Source organism: Ochotona curzoniae, unplaced genomic scaffold (assembly GCF_017591425.1).
Source record: "Ochotona curzoniae isolate NIBS_2020 unplaced genomic scaffold, NIBS_Ocur_1.0 contig_883, whole genome shotgun sequence".
Lineage (NCBI taxonomy): Eukaryota > Metazoa > Chordata > Mammalia > Lagomorpha > Ochotonidae > Ochotona > Ochotona curzoniae.
In genome coordinates, this window is record NW_024466599.1 from 63,215,196 (window position 1) to 63,237,374 (window position 22,179).

Genomic DNA, 22,179 nt, shown 5'->3' on the forward strand with positions numbered 1-22,179 from the left:
GGACCTTTACACAGTGTGTGCACACCTGCCTGCCTCTGCAGGAGTGTGGACGTGTACACTGGCCAGTCAGGCCCCTGTCAACACCCTCACCCCCAGGCAGGCCCTCTCTGCATGTGGCAAATCCAGGTGGATTACGTATGTTGGCGAAGGGTGCGGTGGGGGAGCAGGCAGTTTTCAGGGTTACTACGTACTTATCAGTCAGTAATGCACAGCTCATTTTTTTTTTTTCTCAACTAGAAAACGGACCAACAGTGGCCAGAGTGATGCTCAGGACAACACTGAAATGAGCACAGGACTTCCAACTGCTCTCTGATCTAACAGGAATTAACAGGGTTCTGATGAAGAAAGAAAAAGAATCAGAAAGCTTCGACGTAACCAACGGGGACACTCTTAGCAATGTGTTGAACAACACATTCACACATCACACACCTCATTGAATTATCACAGATTCCTACCAAGTAGATGAGGCTTTTGACCAGAGACATTCAGTAATGTTTCCAAGATCACATACAAACCCAGATGAGCATGGCCAGTTTGCTGCATCTCAGTTCAAGAAATGTAAGAGCAGAATGAAGAAGCTACAAGTGCAACAGGTCAGGCCTGGAACATCAACAGAAAGGAAATTACCAACAACCTCAGGGAGTAGTTAAAAATGTGGCATTACTTCTCTGTGAAAAGAAAATGGGCAATAAACATCAAAAAAGAAACAAGACCCTGCGCTTCATTAGGAAGCGGAGACATAAAGTTAGACCCTGACAGTCGACCACCCAGGGGTGAGCAAGCCCAGCTTGCAGATACAGCCCCAGGTGCTCACTAGCTGCAGAGCCGTCTCTCTCCTCTCCCGTCTCTCCCTGTACGTCTCCTCATCGGTTTGCCAGGGCCTGATAGCGTTATCTACCCCACAGGGCTGGCTGTGGGAGGAGACGGACAACAAGCACGTTTCCCAGGTCAAGGAGAACCACGAGAGGGAGTCCCAGGTGGACCTGGATGATGGTGGGTCTCAGCCACACTTTTTAAGCAATACAGGGCAGCACAGCAAAGCAGAATCAGCACTTGGCAGGTGCAGCAGCCCCATCTCTGGACGCTGAACAAGCACGTGCCCCTGCTCAGCGGTTACTATGCCTGGAGAAACTGTACATGTGCCAAACAGGGGACGCGTACTCAAGGACTCGTCACACCGAGCAAATACAGGAAATACTGCAGGGCTCACCAACGTGGGACAGTGGGACGTCACAGGGCAGTGTGACAGAGTCAACCAGCAGACCAGGAGCAAACCTGCAGAACTGCAGTAGCAGCCAGAAGCAAGCACGGCTGGAAAGAGCATGCATGCCCAGCCAACTCTCAGATGTTCAAGAGACAAGTGTAATGACACGCCCAGAGAAAGCCAGGGAACGTCAAACCCAAAACGCGAGGTGGTGGCTACCTCTGGAGGTGAAGACACTCGGGTCCTTTCGAGTAACTGTGTGTGTTAATCATTACCACTTTCCCTCTGTGCAACATACAGGGATAAGGTCGGAAATGGGCCAGATAACACGAAAGACAAGGTAGCTCCTTAGACTCCAACAGTGTGAAAATGGTGAGAACATAAAACCAGTCCAGTACTCGCACTCCTTAAGCTGAGGCTTTCAGAGAGTGTGATGGCAGAAGCATATTATTTGAAGGAGGAGTAAAACAGAGGATTCAAACCATTGCCCAACCTAACCACTTAAGTCCACTGTCAATCCTGCGTGCATATGTGCATGCTCACATGCCCTCTGCACTCCCCCCACCCCGAGGAACAAGATCCCGAAATGTCAACAGTACTTTTCTCAGGGTGGTACAGGATGGGTTTATTTCCTTGTTGGGACTGTTCTAATTGTGTGGTGGTTTGTTTTTATTTAAGGTTTAAAAAAACCCAAAGAATAAATAGGGCACCACCCCTGCATACCTAGAAACAAGACCAGAGGGGCGCCTAGGGGGCAGGAATTTGGGGTAAATTTCTGTTGCAGTATCTCTGATGCTAGAGAGTTGTTCCCATTAGTGAATTAACACTCTCACTCTCTCACACACACAGGAGTGCTGGGCAGAGGGGGGTGGGCTGCGGACTCTTCAAGTGGGATCTGAGCCCCGAATTCCGCAGCCGCCAAGCATTTGGTCCCTGCTGCCCCTCTGGCGCAGCAACGCAGTAAGCACCCGAGGACGCTCAGCCCCTGCTGCTCCACAGCTCCTGACAGAAGCCCCTGCCTCGAGCAGCCGGCAGTGGCCCGGCCAGCGGCCAGCAGGAAGGAAACGGAGCCCGACCACATCTGAGTCCTGGCAAAGCGCAGCAGCAGCTGCCTGCAAAGCCGCCAGCACGCAGGAACCAGGTCATGACGCGCAGGCGGCTGCCGGCTGGCCTCCCTCGGCCGAGTGCGACTCCGCGGGCGGACACGCAGCCCCAGCAGCCGGTGCGGGGCCATGGCCAGAGCCGCGCGGTGCACGTCCTGCGGACGCCAGAAACCCCCAGGGGCTCCCAGGGAGGCGGGCCGTCCCCCGGCTCCGCCCGCAAAGCCAACCGGCCCGTTATTCTACTAGGCTAAGGAAACAGGAAAGCAAACACCTACAACTCCACCGTCCCCAGAGCCAGCCCTTGGCTAATCTGTCCCAGGCAGTGTCCCTAAAGAGGGCCGCAAAGCCCCCCAGTGATTCAGTTGCGTTAAGGAGGCCGGGGCTGGGGGCTCTACAGCTTAACACCCATTTTAGCAGATGAACAAAGGAGGCAGAGAGGACAAGCCAGGGCTGGAAACTGACAGGGGCCAGGTCCTTGAACATACCATCCGCTACCCCCAAAAGGGTTCTGAGCATTGTTAAAAAGGCAGTGTTACCCCACAATTGCACCAGCAGCTTGAAAACTAACTTACAGAATTCAGTCCCTTAATTAAAAGCTGAGTTTGCCCCCATTCATTCCCTCCTACCTCGGGGATAAAAGCTAGGAAGTTTGGTTTTTCTTCTATCTAAAACAGAATTCGGGGCAGGTATGATGGCACAACACATTAATCTACCACTGGATGCACCAACATGCAGCATTGCAGCCCAGAATTGCTCTGCTGATTCAGCTTTCTGTTGAACGACCTGGAAAAGTTGCACAAGATGACCCAGCTACCTAGCCCCTACCGCCCATGATAGGGACAAGATGGAGTTCCAGGCTCTGGTTTCAGGTCCACTCAGCCCCAGCTCTTGCAAGCCAGCTGAGGAATGAAGTAGTGGATAGGAGCATGGGACACTGTGTCACCCTAGCCCATTCCCATGTCACTCTCCATTCCAAATTAAAAGAAAAAAAGGGGGGAGGGGGACTGATGCAATGGTGCAGTGGGTGGCTCCTCACCTTGCATCTGCTGGGATCCCATGAGGGCACCGGTTCATGTCCTGGCTGTTCCATTTCCCATCCAGCTTCCTGTGTCCTGGGAAAGCAGTGGAGGATAGCCCAAAGCCTTGGGACCCTGCACCCACAGGGAGACCCAGAAAGAAGCTCCTGGCTGCTGGCTTCAGACTGGCTCAGCCCAGCTGTTGTGGCCACATGGGGGTGAGCCAGTGGACAGAAGATCTTTCTGTGTCAAGGACTCTGTATATCTGCCTCTCCAATTAAAAATGAAAAATCTTAAAACAAAATGGTGGACCTCTGGTGGGATGGATGGTTAGGGCATTGCTAGGGCCACTGGTATCATATGCAGGAGCGCATGGTGAGAGGTTGGCTACCCTGTGTCAGACACAGCTTCCAGGTAATGCACACACCGCCACCTGTGGGGGAGACTTACATTCGCTTATTGCAATCATTTGGGGAGTCAGGCAACAGAGAGGCAGTGTTTGTCTCTGTGCCTTTCAAAGTAAACCTGAACATTACTGTATGTATGTATGTATGTGTCTAAATATATGTTCCATACATTAATGAAAACTGGAAATGCAATACAAGAATGATTTGGCAAACTGAAACAATGTAATAAACACACAACAAAACCCTTCATTATAAACAAAGGGAAAAAGTTGGACAGCATATATAACAATAGCAGAATGCCACAGTGCAGGAAGGTTTCCATTACAGCTATGTTAAGTCATGTAAATGATGAAAGCAGGACGGGAGTTTCAAACTAAAAAACAAGGGGAGGGGCCAGCATCACAGTGCAGCGGATAATGTCTGGGATGCCAGCTGGCATACCAACTACTCCATTTCCAATCCAGCTTGGTGCTAAGATGGATGGAAAGCCATGGAAGATGGCTCAAGTGTTTGGGCCTCTGCCACACATGTGCAGCTACTAGCTACAGACTGGCCCAGTCCCAGCCTTTGTAGCCATGTCAGAAGCGAACCAGGCGATGGAAGATTTGCTTCTCCCTGTATCATTCTGCCTTTCAAACATGTAGATCTTAAAAAAACCCAATAGGGGATGGTGTGGCAGTATAACAGGCTAATCCTCTGCCTGCTGCTGCCAGCGTCCCATATGGGCACTGGCTTATGTCCTGGCTGCTCCACTTCCTGACCCAGCTCCATGCTTATTTATGGCTTGGGAAGGCAGCAGAGAATATCCCAAGTAGGAGACCTATTTGGGGCTCCTGGATTGCAGCTTCAGACTGCCCCAGCTGTGACCACCGCAGCCATCTGGGGAGTGAAGCAGTGGACAGGTCTCTGTCTCTCCCTCTCTTCGCAACCGATTTTCCAAGTAAAATTAACAATTTTTTTAAGTGAAAATAACGCAGGAATGTGGGCTCACAAAGAGGAGGCTTGTGTTGTGGCCCCTAGCAGAGTGCCTGCTCAGCCCTTCACTCCAGCTTTCTGCTAAAGTGACTCTCGGACGCAGCAGTGATGGCCCATGTCATTGGTTTCCTGCCACCCACAGGGGAGGCTGGAACTGAGTTCGCTCCTGGCCATCACAGGAATTTCAAGAGTAAACCAGTAAACAGCTCTCTCAAGAAATAAGTAAATAATGAAAGTAGCTGTGGTAGCCCTACTAACTACGAGCTGCCCTCTCCTGATACTGAAGCCACCAGAACATTCTAATAACCACGCCCTTTACATATGCCCAGAGTCGTGCATGAACAGTGGGGACGCGTTGTGAAAAAGGCATCATTTCACCACTGTGTGGACCTGACAAAGTGTCCTTACACCAACGAAGAGGACGACAATATCACTGGGGGACACAATCTCACGGACCATTGGTGTGCATGTCTCTGCTGTTGACCAAAACCGCATGCTACGTGACAACGTCCCGTGTCTACCACGTGCTCATTCACACATTCACGTATCCATACTCCTCAAAGAAGATGCGCTCAGCATCACTTTAGGCAGTGGGGATATCACAGTAAAATACCAGAGCTTGACCTCACAGACAAGGACTTCCCAGACACCAGACTTTGTCACATGTCCCATTCCATCACTAAATGTGTGTGTCAGCATAAACTCACATTATACACTCTGTGTGGTACGGACAGTGAAAACCACTCCCAGCTGTCACTTTGTCCTGAGTGAAGCTGCCTTTTGCGTACCTCCCAACAGGCATGCTACGTGCTGTTAAATGTATACCATAAACTCACTGAACCAGGAGAAACCTGGTGGGTGATCCAAGAGGGACTGTTAAGAATAGAAGGAAAGAGCCCGATGTGATAGCCTAATGGCTAAAGTCCTCACTTTGAACACCCTGGGATCCTATATGGGTGCCAGTTTAATCCCAGTGGGTCCATTTCCCGTCCAGCTCCCTGCTTGTGGCTTGGGAAAGCAGTTGAGGACAGCCCAAAGCCTTGGGGCCCTGCACCCATGGGGGAGACCTGGAAGAAGCTCTGGGCTCCTGGCTTCAGATCAGTGCAGCTGTAGTCGTTGCGGAAACTTGGGGAGTGAATCAGTGGATGGAAGATCTTCCTCTCTGTCTCTCCTCCTCTCTGTATATCTGACTTTCCAATTTAAAAAAAAAAAGATAATAAGAAGTAAAAAAAAAGAGAGAGAGAGAATAGAAGGAAATACAGAAGGAAAAGGAACAGACTCATCAGAGGTGGATGAAAACTGTAGATAAAAACAGAATTCCCACTGCCTAGAAATGATCTTAGTTTTTAATACAATTGCTAACTAAAAAAATTATTTGACAGAGTAACAGAGGCAGAGAAAATAAGAGAACAACCCAGAGAGCTCTTCCACCCACTAATTCACTCCCCAAATGTCTGCAAAAAACTCTCACTGGGCCAGGAGCTCCATCCAGGTCTCCCACATGGGTGGCAGAAACTCAGGCACCTGAGCCACCACCTTCTCACAGGAGCATTAGCAGAAACTGGACTGGAAGTATAGAGTAGCCGGGACTCAAACAGCACGCCAGCATGAGCTGCAGGCTATCCTAAGCGGTGGTTTGAACCACTGTTCAACACTCACTCAGGTGCTTTTTTTCTTTCAATGACACAACATGTGTATAATTTTACAAAGCTGAGACCACTGATCACATTTAAAAAGTGCCACCTTGCTAATCGCTAACGTGATGTTCCGGTGCATGTAGTGTGCACAGGTCCCCAAGTTGAACCTGTAGGTTCTCCCATGCTTTGCTGCACTCCCCTGGAAGATGCTGACAGTGAAGGTACTTTCTTCCCACCAGCAACATTCCCTGAGACAGGGATAATAACCTGGCGTAACAGAGGGCTGAATGGATGATTCCCCTCACCCCAAGAGCTGTGGTTAACACCCTGGACAGCAAGGGGTGCGGTTTTACTCATATTTGCAACTGGTTGCATTTTATTTGGGTGACAATTCAGAAGGCACATCTCTGGTAAGCCTTTGGGAACATCTGCCCCTTCCAAGTTCTGTATGTCTGTGATTCTAAGTGCCCCGGTGGTGGTGATGGGGTCTTCAAGGTAAACTGTTTTAAAAGTAATGGTCTGGGCCTGGCAGCATGGCCTAGCAGCTGAAGTCCTCACCTTGAATGCCCGGGATCCCACATGGGTGCCGGTTCTAATACCGACAGCTCCACTTCCCATCCAGCTCCCTGCTTGTGGCCTGGGAAAGCAGTTGAGGACGGCCCAAAGCTTTGGGACCCTGCACCTGTGTGGGAGACCCGGAAGAGGTTCCTGGCTCCAGATCGGCGCAGATCGGCGCAGTACCAGCCACTGTGGTCACTTGGGGAGTGAAGCATCGGACGGAAGATCTTCTTCTGTCTCTCCTCCTCTCTGTATATCTGACTTTGTAATAAAAAATAAATAAATCTTCAAAAAAAAATAAAAAATAAAAGCAACGGTCTAAACAGCCAAACAAGACATGTGCAGGCTCACAAGTGTCTGACTAGAAAGATCCGAATCAGCACTCGCTAGGCATGGTCTGTGGATCAGGTCACGCTACACACAACAAACTCAAAAACTTAAAGTTTTAACTTTACATACTTGAATCACAATGGACATTGCTGTAGCATCTAGCACATGCTTTTTCCAGTAATTTTTATTGTACTTTATAAAAGCATTACCCTAAAATAGATTTTAAAACACAGTCCCCCAGATTCCCTGAAGAGCAGCGATTTCTATGCAAATCAACAAATCTGTAATGACCTATGCAGCAATCTCTTTTGTTACAACCATGCTGAGACCCTTTAGAGTGCCTCACCAAGGGACAAAGTCTTCCCATAAATGTGCCGAGGTATCTGAACACCTACATGAAGCAACCAGTCTGAATTCATGCCTCAAATGACAGACAAAAATTCACTGAAGGATCAAAAGTACAGAACTCCGGGAAGAAAAACACTAGCGTACATTACTACAAAGTAGATGATTTTTTACACGTGGAACCAAAACCAAAACAAAAAATCCAAAACAAACTGGACCTAATAAAATTAACAAGCTTTGAATTCCACAGAAGTCTATCAACAGGGTAGGGAAAAGCCCACATAATGGTTAAAGGTATTTGTAAATCATGCATAAGGGATAGCTGTATTAAAACCCTTGTAACTCAGTGTCTAAAAAAAGGGACAATTCAGTTTAAAAATATGCAATTCACATAACAACGTGCATATGAATGTCCACAGGAACATTATTTATAATGACCAAAGGCTGGAAGTTGCCCACATGTCCATCAAATGATAAAGGAAAGGTGGTCTCTGCACACGCAGGAGTCTCACAGCCGAAAAAGGAACGAAGTATTGACACGTGCTAGAACCCTCGCTACACCCTGAAAACTCAGCGCTAAGTAAACCTTAAGACATAACAGGTCACACAGCCCACGATTCCATTTACACGAAACATCCAGATTAGGCAAATCCACAGACACTAAGTAGATTAGTGGCTGCTAGGGGCCATGGGGACAGGCCAAACATGGGGGAGGTAGATGCCGCTTGCTACAGAGGTTCTATCGGGAATGATGAAAACCTCACAACACAGATATTGCTGCTGGCTACAAAAACTCTGAATGCACCAAAACCCACTCAAATGTACAGTGTTACATAATTATCTGCATAAAACTGTTTCAAAAAGAAAAAAACCCGCAGAGAAAACCTTCCTCTCCATCTCTGTCAGAAGCTCCCTAGACAAAAGCAGGGGCAGCCTGAGTCACACAGAAGTGGTGGCAAAGGGACAGAGGAAAGACATAGGGAGGACAAACTCCCTCCCAGGCAGTGCACTCTCCCTGCACTCCTCCCCTGGGTTACAAGACTGAATGCAGCAAGAGTCTCAGGGAACCTGAGACAGGCAGGACAGCACCTCCAGCTTCACTGTCCAGCTCTGCAGCAGGAAGTGCCTCCCCAACCGGGTCCTGAAAATGCAGAAACCATGTGTCAGGACCCCATACAGACACCAGTTCATGTCCCAGCTGCTCCTCTTCCCATCCAGCTCCTTGCTTGTGGCCTGGGAAAGCAGCAGTGGATGGCCCAAAGCCCTGGGACCCTGTGGGAAGCCCAAACGAAGCTCCTGGCTTCTGGCTTCAGGTCAGCTCAGCTCCAGCAGTTGTAGCCAGCCATTTAGGGAATGAAGCAACAGACAGAAGATCTTGGTCTCTCCTTCTCTCTGTAAATCTGCCTTTCCAATAAAAATAAAGCTTAAAAAAAAAAGCATATGTATTAAACAACACACATGCCCTTAGAAAGCTAAATGCAAATCATTTGTTGAAAAAAAGAAGTCACATTTTGAATACCTACCATATCAGGACTATCTGTTCCTTGGCAGTCAATCATCTGGTAAGCCCTGCCCTTGCAATGTAAACCATTGGCACAGAGCCCCAAAGGGTACTCACTGCAGGTGACCCGCTTCTTCTGCCCAGCGTCAGGGCAAATCTTAGCTGGAACTTACACCAAGCCCCCATTTCCAGCTGGGGATCAACACTTCTCAGCCAATGACCCCCAGAGCTGGCAGAAAGGGCCAGGTATCAGAATCCACAGCCCCAACATGCGCGTGTTACTCCTCGGAAGGAGCAGCTGGGCCCCACCCGACGCCCGGTTCTCAGGGTGAGGCAGTGGCTGGACCAGTTTTAAAGTCCCTCTCTTCCCAGCTATGGCCTTGATTCCAGGCCAACACCAAATGAGCCAAGGAAGAGGTGTAGCAGGGTGGGTGCTGCGGCCTGGCACAGAGGCCAAGGGAGTGAGAGGAGAAGGAAGCTCCTCCCACTCCACCAGCCGGGCCCCTGCCCCACCTCCCTGCCTGCCCGAGGACTTGGGTGCTGATATACTGAGAGCTGGGAGAGGACATTCCGCACCCTGGCTCCTCCAAGATTGTGTTCTGCAAACCTTGGGCAGATCAGTTTACCTGCCTGGGGACTCTTATTCCCCTTCTGCTTTAAGAAATTCTTTAAAAATGTCAGGAAACCTGAGAATCTGCTCAAATTCCCAGAGACTTAAGAACACCCAAGAAGCCTTCGCTACAGAACGCACTGCCAACTGGGGGCAGGCGGAGGGTCTCCCACCAAAAGGCTGTGACAAGTGGCAAAACCTGAATGTGCCACATCCACAGCAGCTCCTATCTGCAATCACTTGTCGGGGAGACACAGGCAGCAGGGAGAGCAAGGGGCATGTGCTTGCACACTGCTTCACAGCAGCTCAAATGGAAATTACTGAGAAAGCAGGGAACAAAGCAAAACTAATAAAACATCAGCATTGAGAAACTGGGGGCAAGAAAATTGTCTGCACAATTCCTGTAACTGTCCCAAAATTCTAAAATGACATTGTTGGATGAGCTCTAAGGCTCTCCCAGTCCCGCTGCAAAGCTGACCCTCTCTATATCTTGCAGAAGAGTCAAAACAGAATGGGCCAAGATACACTCAGGTGCTCTAACCCAAGTTCACACTCTCCCTGAGAGCCCTGCTCCTCCCAGCCCTGGCAGCCAAAGAGCCTCAGACTCCTCACAGGTACTGAACAAGCAGCTCAGGGCAGAGGGCGTGGAAAACACAGCTGGCCTGGGGCAGAGCCCTGGGGGGAAGGGTTGTCAGGGGCAGCCAGCAGCCTGAAACAGGGATCACCTCCTTTCCCCCCACCCGCCCCAAGACAGGACACAGACAGTTCCTCTCATGCACACCACTCCACCCCAACAGCCAACACCAACTTGGAAGCTTCACCCACACACAGAAGTTCTGAGCACAAACGCACAGGTCCACGTGGAGCTGAAGCACCAGGTCCTAGGAGGATAACCTTAAGTCCTCCCTAAACCCGCCCCCCAACACACACACAACATCTGGAAACCCTAAGCAAACCCCCGCCCAGTGCAGGAACAAGGGAGAAAACAAAGTCACAACTACAGATTCCAAGACGAGTTACATCAAAGAGAGCAGAAGCAACTAAGAACGCAAAGCTTCTGGGCTGGATGCGATGACTCAATTGGCTCATCTTCACCCTGCAAGCATCAGTACCCCATTTGGGTGCCATTTTGTGTTCCGGGAACTCCACTTCCCAGCCAGATCGCTGCTTGTGACCTAGGAAAGCAGTAGAGCATGGCCCAGGGTCTTGGGACCCCTGCACCCATGTCAGAAACTGGGAAGAAGCTCCTGGCTCTGGGTCAGCTCAGCTCTGCCTGTTGTGGCCATTTGGGGAGTACAGCAGCAGATGGAAGATCTCTGTCTCTCCTCTTTGTAAATCTGTCTTTCCAATAAAAATAAATCTTTTTTTAAAAAAGGAGAGAACTCACACTTCCATAAATACTATTGGTAAATAAGGCAGAAAATCAATCAAGGCTGCAATCCAAGGAATTAGAAAATAGAAACACAGAAAGGTAGGAAAAAATGAACCGTGAAGACAAAAATAGAACCCAACATGTAGTCTGGTCACATTTATAAATATATCCAAGAGATGGCTTTCTAAATGACCGATAAATAGACTGCAGACAAGATGGGTTATTTTTAAAATAAAGCAATCTCTTGGGCCTGGCGCAATAGCATAGTGGCTAAGGTTCTCGCCTTGAACACGCTGGGATCCCATATGGGCGCTGGTTCTAATTCCGGCAGCTCCACTTCCCATCCAGCTTCTTGCTTGTGGCCTGGGAAAGCAGTCGAGGACAGCCCAAAGCCTTGGGACCCTGCACCCATGTGGAAGACCCGGCAAGAAGTTTCTGGCTCCTGGCTTTGGATTGGCACAGCACCGGCCATTGCGGTCACCTGGGGAGTGATTCAGTGGACAGAAGATCTTCCTCTCTTTCCTCCTCTCTGTATATCTGCCTTTCCAATAAAATAAGTAAATCTTTAAAAAAATAAAACAAAGCAATCTCTCTCCTATCCTTTATAACTGTTAGTTTCGACTAAGAAAAGCAACAAAAAAGAAAAAAACAAGTACTAGAAATTCAAAAAAGAACCTTGATAGTGAATATGACGTGCTTTACCGAAAACTCAGAAAATACGAGCAAAGGGGCAACATCCTGGGAAAACAAATTCAAGAGATTAAAAAAAATATCAATCACCAGGGGAAACTTCTGTGAGGGAACCAGCCCCTACAAGCACCAGGTCAGCAGTGAACTGACCTCTGATGTGTTCATTCTCCCAGACCCCTGGGAGGCAAGGACGCAGACAGGGAGCCCAGTGGGGTGGAAGGACCACGAGAGGTGGCCACCATTCCACAACCCCATGCCATCCAGGCGAAGGCCTAGAAAACTCAGCTCCAAAACGCTCCTCGGCTAGTCCAGAGCTTCCAAACCTTGTGTCCCACAAAGTGTAGTCCAAGGAGAAGCACCATCACTAACTAAGAGCAGGTCAGAAATGCGGACTTTGAGGCCCATCCCAGAACAGCTAAATTAGAAAAGGCACTGCTTGAAGAACCAGTCCAGGTTATCTGTGAACGGTACCAGTCTGGCTGCCACCTGCCAAACCTTCCTTCAATTCTTACTACTCATAAGGAAAGCACCTCTTCCGTGCTGTCTAGCACACACCCCTACCCCAAAACACATACACACAAAACTGATTCACTACCAGTGCATGACTGGATCATACAAACATACGGAAAAGGGATCCGTGTTGTGGTAGAGCTAGTTAACCCACCACCTGCTATGCTGATATTCCATAGAAACACTGGTTTTAGTTCCAGATGGTCCACCTCAGCTACCTTCTGAGGCATTTAAGAAAGCAGCAGAGGGGCCCAGCAGCATGGCCTAGCGGCTAAAGTCCTTGCCTTGAACGCGCCAGGATCCCATATGGGCGCCAGTTCTAATCCCGGCAGCTCCACTTCTCATTTAGCTCCCTGCTTGTGGCCTGGGAAAGCAATCGAGGACGGCCCAAAGCCTTGGGACCCTGCACCCATATGGGAGACCTGGAAAAAGTTCCTGGATCCTGGCTTTGGCTCGGAGCAGCACCGGCTGTTGCGGTCACTTAGATCACACTGGACGGAAGATCTTTCTTTCTGTCTATCCTCCTCTCTGTATATCTGCCTTTCCAATAAAAATAAATAAATCTTAAAAAAAAAAAAAAAAAAAAAGCAGCAGAGGATGGCCCAAGCACTTGGACTCCCTGCCGCTCACTTGGTAGACATGGATGGAGTTCCTGGCTCCTGGCTTTGGTCTGGACCAGCCCATTATTATAGCCACTGAGGGGGTAAACCAGTGGCAATAAAATGTCTAATTCCAGTTTTTAAATAAATAAATCTTAAGGAAAATAAAGTCTAGCAAAATAAAGCAAATTCAAGGCTAAAAATTAAGATACAAGCCAGTGTTGTGGTGTAGTAGGCTAAGCTGCAGCTTGTGACGCCAATATCATATACTGGAGCACCGGTTCAAGTCCCTGCTACTCCGCTTCCAACCCACCTCTATGGCAATACACCAGAGAAAGCAGTACAAGATGTCCCAAACGCTTAGACCTCTTCCCCCCATTTGGCAGACATGGATGGAATTCCTGGCTCCTGGCTTTGGTCTGAGTCAATACTGACCACTGAAGCCATTTTGGGAAGTCTGTTTCTCCCTCTTTATCACTCTGCCTTCCACAGAGAAAAAAAAATTTTTTTAAATAAAAGACTTGTATATGTATTACCCACTTTCCTCTAGCCCTTGACCCTTTGCACTCTAATCAATTATGTAAACATGATCAAAATAGTAAATAAATAAATAAATACTTGTATATATTGGTCACAGCATGATAAAATACTGGTAACTCTAAGATATGAAGCACTCTTTTTTAAGATTTATTTATTTTTTATTGGAAATTCAGATATACAGAGAGGAGGAGAGACAGAGAGGAAGATATTCCGTCCAATGGTTTACTCCCCAAGTGACCGCAATGGCTGATGCTGTGCTAATCCAAAGCCAGGCACTTCTTTCTGGGTCTCCCACACAGGTTCAGGGTCCCAAGGCTTTGGGCCGTCCTCGACTGCTTTCCCAGGCCACAGGCAGGGAGCTGGATGGGAAGTGGTGCTGCTGGCATTAGAACCAGGGCCCATATGCGATTCCAGGCGTTCAAGGCGAGGTATCACGCCGGACCCAGATATGAAGCACTCTTACAAATTCATCAGAAAACCATGAAAAAAAGCAGACCGATTTACAAATTTCACGAAAATAATGCAGATTACAACTAAACACAGCAATAAAAGATTTGTAAACCAACACATTTAACACCAATTTTTGGCCAACTTGAAAATAGGTTATAAACACATGTTATTTTGATAATCAGGGAACCAAAATCAATGAAGACATTTACAAGGAAAAGAACATTTGATTGCCTACAAAAGATCCAACTATTAGCAAAAAAGAGCTCTGAGTAGAACAATTACATTTCTAAAATGTGTTCCGTTGACCTGAACTTTTGCTTTTCTGCAAACAGACTACAACAAAAGATTCCAATCGTTTTCAGAGTTTGATCACAGCTAAACTGGAACAACTTCTACACCTGATCTCAGGGATTCTGACCACCATCTGCCAAACACACAATTCCACAGCTTAAAGCTGTGCCCTGCAGCCCTGACCGCGGCTTGGGAACCCCCAGAAGAGGAGCCCCTTTGGCTCATCAATCCCACAGACCAGCAGCTCCCAAACTCCAGCAGAAATCACGTGCTTCTGATGCGGCTTCCCAGCTCACATCCAGAGATTCCTGTGCAGGTGGCTCCCAAGCTACTCTTTGAGGAACCCTTGCCCACTAACCCTTATGGCTGTGAGGATGAACATGGCCAAAATGGTGCTGATCTCTAGGAAACGAAGGCTCTCAAAGGGGACAGCAGTCTCTCAGGACCTCCTGTGAACACATGCAGGCCTGACAATGAGCAACTTCTCTGCCCTTCACAAGAGGTTAATGGGTGCCCAAGGTGGGACGGAGGGCAGGAGACAAGAAGCCTGGAGCAGCTGGCATTGTGCCCAGGGGATCTGCTCTGCTCTGGGAGAACACACCTGGAACAACTCCAGGAGTGCCCAGAATCCATGGGTCAGTTTCTGTTCCACTCCCCTAGGGCTGGCAGGGGTAGAGTTCCCTGGCTACCAGGAGCTGACCAGTTCTCTCTCAGCCCTGGCACCACCTGGCATGTGCAGCCTTCCACACCCCTGGAAGACACTAGCAGAGTTAAGATTCCAGTGGAAGACTAGCATTGTGACCTAGAGGATCAAGCTAACTGCCCGTAACTCCAGCAGTCCATTCCAGTGCCCAGTTTGAGGCTTGGCTGCTGCACTTCTGATCCACTCCCTGCTTCAAGCCCCTGGAAAGCATGGGGAGCCAAGACGTTGGGCCTCCAACCCATGTAAGAGACTCAGAACAAGTGCCTGGTTTTTTGGTTTTAGATCAGCTTCATCTTAATTGCTGCAGCCATTTGAGGAGCAAACCAACAGATGGAAGATCTGTTTTCTCCCTATCTCTCTGTAACTGTCTTTTAAATAAATAAATAAATAAAATAAAATAAAAACCAAGTAAATCTAAGCAAGCAAGCAAAGAAAAGCAAAGAAAATCCTCTGATGGAACAAGACAGGGTTCCAGGGCAATATTTCCATCTCCCTCCCTGGTCCTCAACTTTTCCTTGCTGTATTCTCATCTCTAGAGCTTCTGGAGAATTAAAAGACACCAGCAAAGAAGCCAAAGACGTTTCCATCTCCTCTGCTGTCCTAAGCATGGGCGATGAGCCAGTAGAGCGTGCGGGGGTGAAAGCACAGCCCACCAGTAGCATGTCGGCTCCTGGTGTCTACACCACATCGTGGTCACACAGGGTCACACTGATGCACAGCCAGTACAAGAGGACTGGAAAGAGGGTTAGTCCCTGCTCCCTCTGCTTTACTGCCCCTGCTCAATTATCAAGTCCCCATGCCCCTGGGCAGGGGTGCGGAGTGGGCGAGAGGTCCCTTGCTATGTTCTAGCACCTGCAGCCACCAAGTCCAGGACCTAAAGATCTGGAAGGAAAGCAGAAGGAACAGGGATTGGGATTGAGGCAGCAAGACAGCGCCTTGCACTCCCCAGTTACAAGAAGAGGTTAAGATGAAAACACCACAAGGAACAGCAGCACACCCACACCAACATGACTCCCCTTGGGATAACCCTGGAAGGAGGAGCCTGCTACAGTGGAAAGGATGCAGACGGATTCTCCAGCGGCTGCTCCCAGCCTAGACAGGGCCACATCCTGCAGAGCTGTTGCAGGTGCCTGCTTTGTGCTACCCCCTCGAGCATGTAGGACCCAGGAAAGCAGTGCTAATGAGGGTTAATGATAAGGTGGACTGTTGGTCCCACCATAATTATGAGGTTTGGGCTCTTCCTTAATGTCTGCATGTGGGAAAATGGCCCAGAACATTTTTCCACCTGTGGGGACGGGGCAGACGCCCCATATGTTATCTGGATCCTAAGTCCCAAGTCTTGGAGCCAGGACTGGCTTAGGTTCTGCTTCTCACATCAGCCCAAGGCTACCCCACTGTGTAGGGCGAGGTTCACTGTCTCTCTTTCATCAATTTGATTCCATAAGCATTTACTACACACACACTAGGCTCTGTGCCACATACTTGGGGACCTGGCATTCAGACTCTAGGCACTATGATACTGCCACGGAGGTGGAGACAATGAGCTACAAGGACTTGAGGCAGAGGGCAGCATCAGAGGTGGCAAAACAGGGCAAACATCAAAGAACAGAAGCATTTCCAGGGTGCCCACGTAGACGGATCAGAGTGCAACAGGAAGACCCCATTTATAGCAGCGACAGGAAAAAGCACACAACCCTGGGTGTGACACCCTCACCAAAAAAAAAAAAAAAAAGTGAAACCGTGATACTGGAGTGCAGACTAGTGTGAACGGAACGAGATACAGGAAGACCTAGTCTGAAACTATCTTATCTGTTCTTCCTAAACCATCTATAAATTCCAACCGAAACCTCCAACAATTCTCAGACAACTTGACAAGCTGCTTAAATACTTATGTGGAGAAAACGCAATAAATAAATCAAAAATTGTTGCAGAAAAAATTTGCTAAATCACATTGTTGCACAAAAACTACACTAATTTAAACAATGAAATCCTGACACAGAATCAGACAGATAATTCAACAGAACAGAAGAGAGGCCCTAGGACACCCAGGAATACGAGTGTTTACGACATGCCTGACATGGAATTTTAGACCACTGGGGAAGCTAAATGACCAAAAAATAGATTGGGATAATAAGTTTCTAGTCTGTAAAAGCTTAATTTTTATCTTATACCAAAAATAAAAAATAAATCTCACTTTAGAGATACGAATAGCTAAAACAGAAAACACTAAATTCTGATTATATAAAAAATACCGAATCCCAGGGCTGGCAGTTAGCATAGCGGTTGGGATGCCGCTGGGATGCCAGGTCCCTGTCAGTGTGCCCTGGTTTGATGCCCAGTTCCACTTCCTGATGCCAGCTTCCTGCTGGTGCGGACCCTGACAGTGCAAGGCTCTGGATTCCGACCACGCACTGGGGAGATGCAGTTGCTTGGCTTGAGTGGATGAGAGAATGGCAGTTCTCCATCTCTCCGCCTCTTAAATAAAGTTCAAAAATACAAAATTCAAAATCTCCAGGACAGGTGTTTCATCTCGCGGTTAAGATGCTATCACATATCACAATGCCTGGGTTCAGTTCCCAGCTCCCTGCTAGTGCAGATTCTGGGAAGTGGTGGGTGTTGGCTCGGCAGTTGGTCTCTGCCACCACTTGGGAGACCTAGATCGAATTCCCTGCTCCAGTTTCTGTGGTCCAGTCCTGGCCAGTGTGGGCATTTAAGGAGTAAACCGACAGGAGCTACTCTGCTTCCAATCCAGCTTCCTGTTAACGCACATCCTAGCAGACAACCCAAAATGGCTCAAGGACTTGAGTTCTTGACATCCACACAGCCTACCAGCTTTGGCCTGGCTCAGTCCCAACTGTTGCAGAATTTAGGGAGCAAACCAGTGGATGGAAAGTTGCCTTCAACATGTTGCTATATAACAAATTACTCAAAAACTAGTATGTCACAAACATTACTGGGGGAAAGGTAATAAGTTTATGTAGTTATTTTAAAATCTGGGAAGATATGAAGTCATCAATACTGATCACTGCAAGCTTGCAAAGAAATAGATTCTCAAGCTTCCAATTATTCATTTATATTACTTCTTTAATTGGGTATATACTCATTAAGGTGTAAATATCATTTCATTTTACTACAAAAGGAAAAAGTAGTATTACTACTAGCGTTTCCAGGAAGAACTCAAAGTCTGCCCTCTTCCTCCCCTGCCCTTTATGGTTCCCTAAGGAGCTGGGATAAAGGGCAAGACAATCTATTCTCCCAAGGTACTGCACCCTTCTCCCTTCCCTGCTGGTTTGAACAAGTTCAAACTGGAATGCACTGAGGGCACCCTCTGATCGTACCAGGCCCTGTGTGACCTAGAAGGGCACACTCCCTACTCCTGAGGACACCCTGAGCTCTAGGGCAGCTGGAAGCAGTGCCCAAGAGGTGCCCACCCTGCTGTTCCTGGCACCCTTTTCTCCTGCTGCTATCTTCTGCATTCCAGGACACTCATCACAGCCCAAAGGGCAGCAACTGTACCATATTTTCTAGAGGGAACTGCAAGTAACAAGCAAAACTTCAGTATAGCCTGGCCCAGCTCGCTCAGGTCAAGGGCTCTTATCTTCCCCACTCCATTCTCTGTCCCTAGTGTTATAACGCATGTGGCTTTTCTAAACGCCACTCCTAAACCTCCCACTTGGTTTTAGGATGGACTCTCATCCTAGGCAATAAATTCAAACTGGTTTGGCTTAGTTTAAAAACAGCAACAAAAACGTTGTTTTCAGACCCTGGTTGCTAAGCTAGTGAGCTGGTACTCAATCCCCACCTGGACCTGGAGCCAGAGCCCTGGGAAGTAACCAAGCACTACACTACCACTCCAATGCTACTCTGTAGTCAGGGCTGCCATGGCTCCAGGTTCCAAGAGCAAGGATTCTCCTCAAGGCCCTGCTGGGAGGGAGGGTGAGCAGGTTAAATACACACTTGGCATTCACATGCCGGGTTCTCAGTCCAAAAGCACCCACAGACATAAATTATCAAAACCTAGAGATAACTCTGAACTTAGAAAGTCACATTTTAAAATACACTTGTTCTCAAAGAATAGGAAAAAGTGTTTGAGGACCTAAAAAACGGACACACACACTGAAAAAAATCTAAGGAAAAGGCGGCAATTGCTATGTGGCTAACAGGGATTAATGCTTAAGAAAACAGCACAGCTGACAAATACACAGGCTTTTCAATTACATAAAACTGACAATGTTATCGAATTAAAATATATACACTAGAAATAAAATAAAGAAAATCACAAGACATTAATGGACTGAAAAGCAGTAACTGAACACATATGTGAGTAAATTTGAAATTGGATTGCTTTTATGGAAAATCCAAGGTGTGAAAAGAGACAGAAATTACAAAGACTTGTATCTCAAAAATATTACCAAGTGGCACAACAGGTCAAACTGCTGCCTATGATAGCAGCACCCCATATAGGCACTGGTTCGAGTCCTGGCTGCTTCATTTTTAATCTCTATTAAGGAGCCTAGGAAAGCAGTGGGCCCCTGCACCCACAGGGGAGACTCTGGGTTCAGCCTGGCATAGTCCAGGCCACCTGGGAAGCCAAGCAGCAGATGAAAACTCTCCCTCTGTCTCTCCTGCAGGATCCTGAGGCTTTGGGCTGTCCTCACTGCTTTCCCAGGCCACAGGGAGGGAGCTGGATGGAAAGTGGAGCAGCCAGGATACAACTGGCGCCCAGAGAGGATCCCGGTGCATGCAAGGTGAAGATGTTAGCGACTAGGCAACCGTGCTGGGCTCCCCAAAATACATTCCATTATCAAGTTTGGTATATTCAAGGAATGCAAAGATAGTTCAATATAATTCACTTATTAACAGGCAAAGAAGAAATATCATTTGATCAGTAAAACCATGTGGCCTACTAACAGGAAAACAGACTTCTTAAGAAAGCAGGAAAGCAATCATTCTTTTTTACCATAACAAATAACTCAAATTAGCAACTGGAATGCCTTGAGGCCATTAGCAACAACATCAACACCATACTGAGGGGTAAAATCTAAGTGTCAGTCACAGTAACAGGAAAGAAAGTCACTGAGGACAGCCTGCACTCAAGCAAAACTCTCAATATTCAGCAAATGAATGTAACCTGGAAAGAAAGGCCTAGCTGAGGGACAGCAAGTCGACAGGCAAGAACCTGGGCTGTGAGGCCAGACACGCCTGGCCACAACAGCTCCATTCCTTCAAACACCAGCCCTTGCTCAAGCTCCTGGCCCAACCCTTCTCTTTTCTTAGCTGAAAATGTGGCTCCCACCAGCTACCTGAGCTCTCACACAGCTAAGCAAGAGAACCAGAAAGACTTTGCCCCACGTGTGGCAAGCAGTGGGGAGCAGCAAGACTGTTAGCTAGTCGTGTAGGATAGTGTGGCCAGCAACGAGGCAGAACTACTTTCACAAACACCAACCCCACTGCTGCCAATCCCAAAACACAAAATGCTCCAAAGTCCAAGTCTGGAGCATTTCCGACTTCGCTCCATTGGCACAACAGACAACCTTTATGGACAAAACTTTGGCAGGCTCATGGGCCATCGTGCTCTGAACACAGGACATCTGCAGGTGGTTGACAGTCACTAACTGCAATGTGGAGCTGGAAGTCAAGGTCTCCTCTTCCGCTTCTACTTTCTCTTGTTTTCCCACAACATTCATTATCTGATCATCTGTGTAATCGAGAAAGAAAATGCAGGGCAGGTGCTGGGCACAGTAGGCTCACCCACCACTTGAGAAGCCCATATCCCACTTCTGAGCCTGGTTATTCTGTCTTATTTAAGGCAGCCAAGGATAGTCCAAGTACTTGGGTCCATGCCACCTGCACGGGAGATTCAAACGGAGTTGCTTGGCTCTTAGCTTCAGCCTGGTCCAACCCTGGCAGCTGCATTTGGGGAGCGAATCGGCAGATGAACTCCACCTTCATCCGTCTCTCCTTCCCTTCCTCCTTCTATCACTATGCCTTTCAAATTAGTAAGCCTTTCAAAAATAAAATGAAGGTCCAAGAGGATATAGATTTCTGGCTCACCTAAGACTAAAGACTTGTCACATGGGACAGCACAGGTGGAAAACAAACCCAAGATGATAAACAGAAGGTGACATGGGAATAGCAGACTGATGGAATTGTAATTCCTTACGAAGAATTGTGACATTATGGGAAAAATCTATTGGGGGTGGAAAACAGGGGGAGGGGAATCCCAGACTATATACAGAATTACCCAATAAGTTAAAAAAAAAAAAAAAAGACATGGGGAGAGTATGCAGGTTCTCCTGGCTGTACCACACCATAGTGAGCAGAAGCACCCCACAGGCCTGTGAAGGTGTTTACAGCAGAAGCTCCCCTCCCCCAAGTCAGCACACACATCTGTTCACTGTCACCGAACTGACCCATCTGTGTGCCACAGAGATGTTAGGTCCTCACTTCCAACCTAGGAGGAGCAAACACCATTTCAATCACATGCAACAGAAAGTGGGCCCCAAGTGCAGCAGGCATCAGTCTGCTTGGGACGCCTGCATCCCATATCCAAACGCCTGGGCTCAGCTCCCAGCTCTGTTCCCCACTCCAGGCTCCTGCTAGTGTGCACTCTGGGAAACAATGGGCAACTGACTCAGGCCAGGTGACTGGAGAGTCACCTGGGAAGGTCTGGGCCGAGTTCCTGGCTTTGCTGTCGAGAAGCATCTGGGAAGAGAACCAACAGTGGAGGATTCCTGTTTTGGGAGTTTTTTCTTTTAACTTAAAAAGAAAAAAAAACGAATGAAGATTCCCTCTTAAATCCCAAGCACAATAAATAAATTGGGTCAGTCTCAGAATAGAAGTTAATCTAGTATTGTATCTGAAATGTCTGTCTTCATTCCAAATTCTGTATAATTACATTATCAATAGATGAGGAAAATTATGGGACAACCTAGGCTATAAGACTCAAGGAAAACTTAATTGGACAAGGCACCTGTTCTCAACCCTGAGCAGATGTCCCAATCTGCTGGGGTGCTGTGACAACTACAGGGGCCGAGTTCCACCCCAGACTAGTGACTAACCCCAGGCCAAACACCCAGGAATTGAACACCTCCTTTTGAAAGCTCCTGCAATTGAATCTAATATGAGGTTGTAGGGGTTGAGAATCATTAAACTAGTTGAACCAGAGGGACTGGCCCCTAGAGACTTCCAGGCATGCCAAAGCATGGCCATGCGTGTCCTGGAGAAGCTGTGGTGTGGGAGCAGTGAGGTGCTTGGGCTGCATTACCCTGGCACCCACCCACGTCCTCCTCTGCACCCCACTTGATCCAGATTTCTGCAGAGGCCCAATAGGGAACT

At 48.0% G+C, this 22,179-nt stretch overlaps 1 protein-coding gene across 1 annotated transcript in view; it reads right to left on the bottom strand.

The window, feature by feature from the left end:
• TET3 (tet methylcytosine dioxygenase 3) overlaps positions 1-22,179 on the bottom strand; it is a 104,516-nt gene that overhangs the window by 60,516 nt on the left and 21,821 nt on the right. The gene's annotated exons all lie outside the window — the stretch shown is intronic.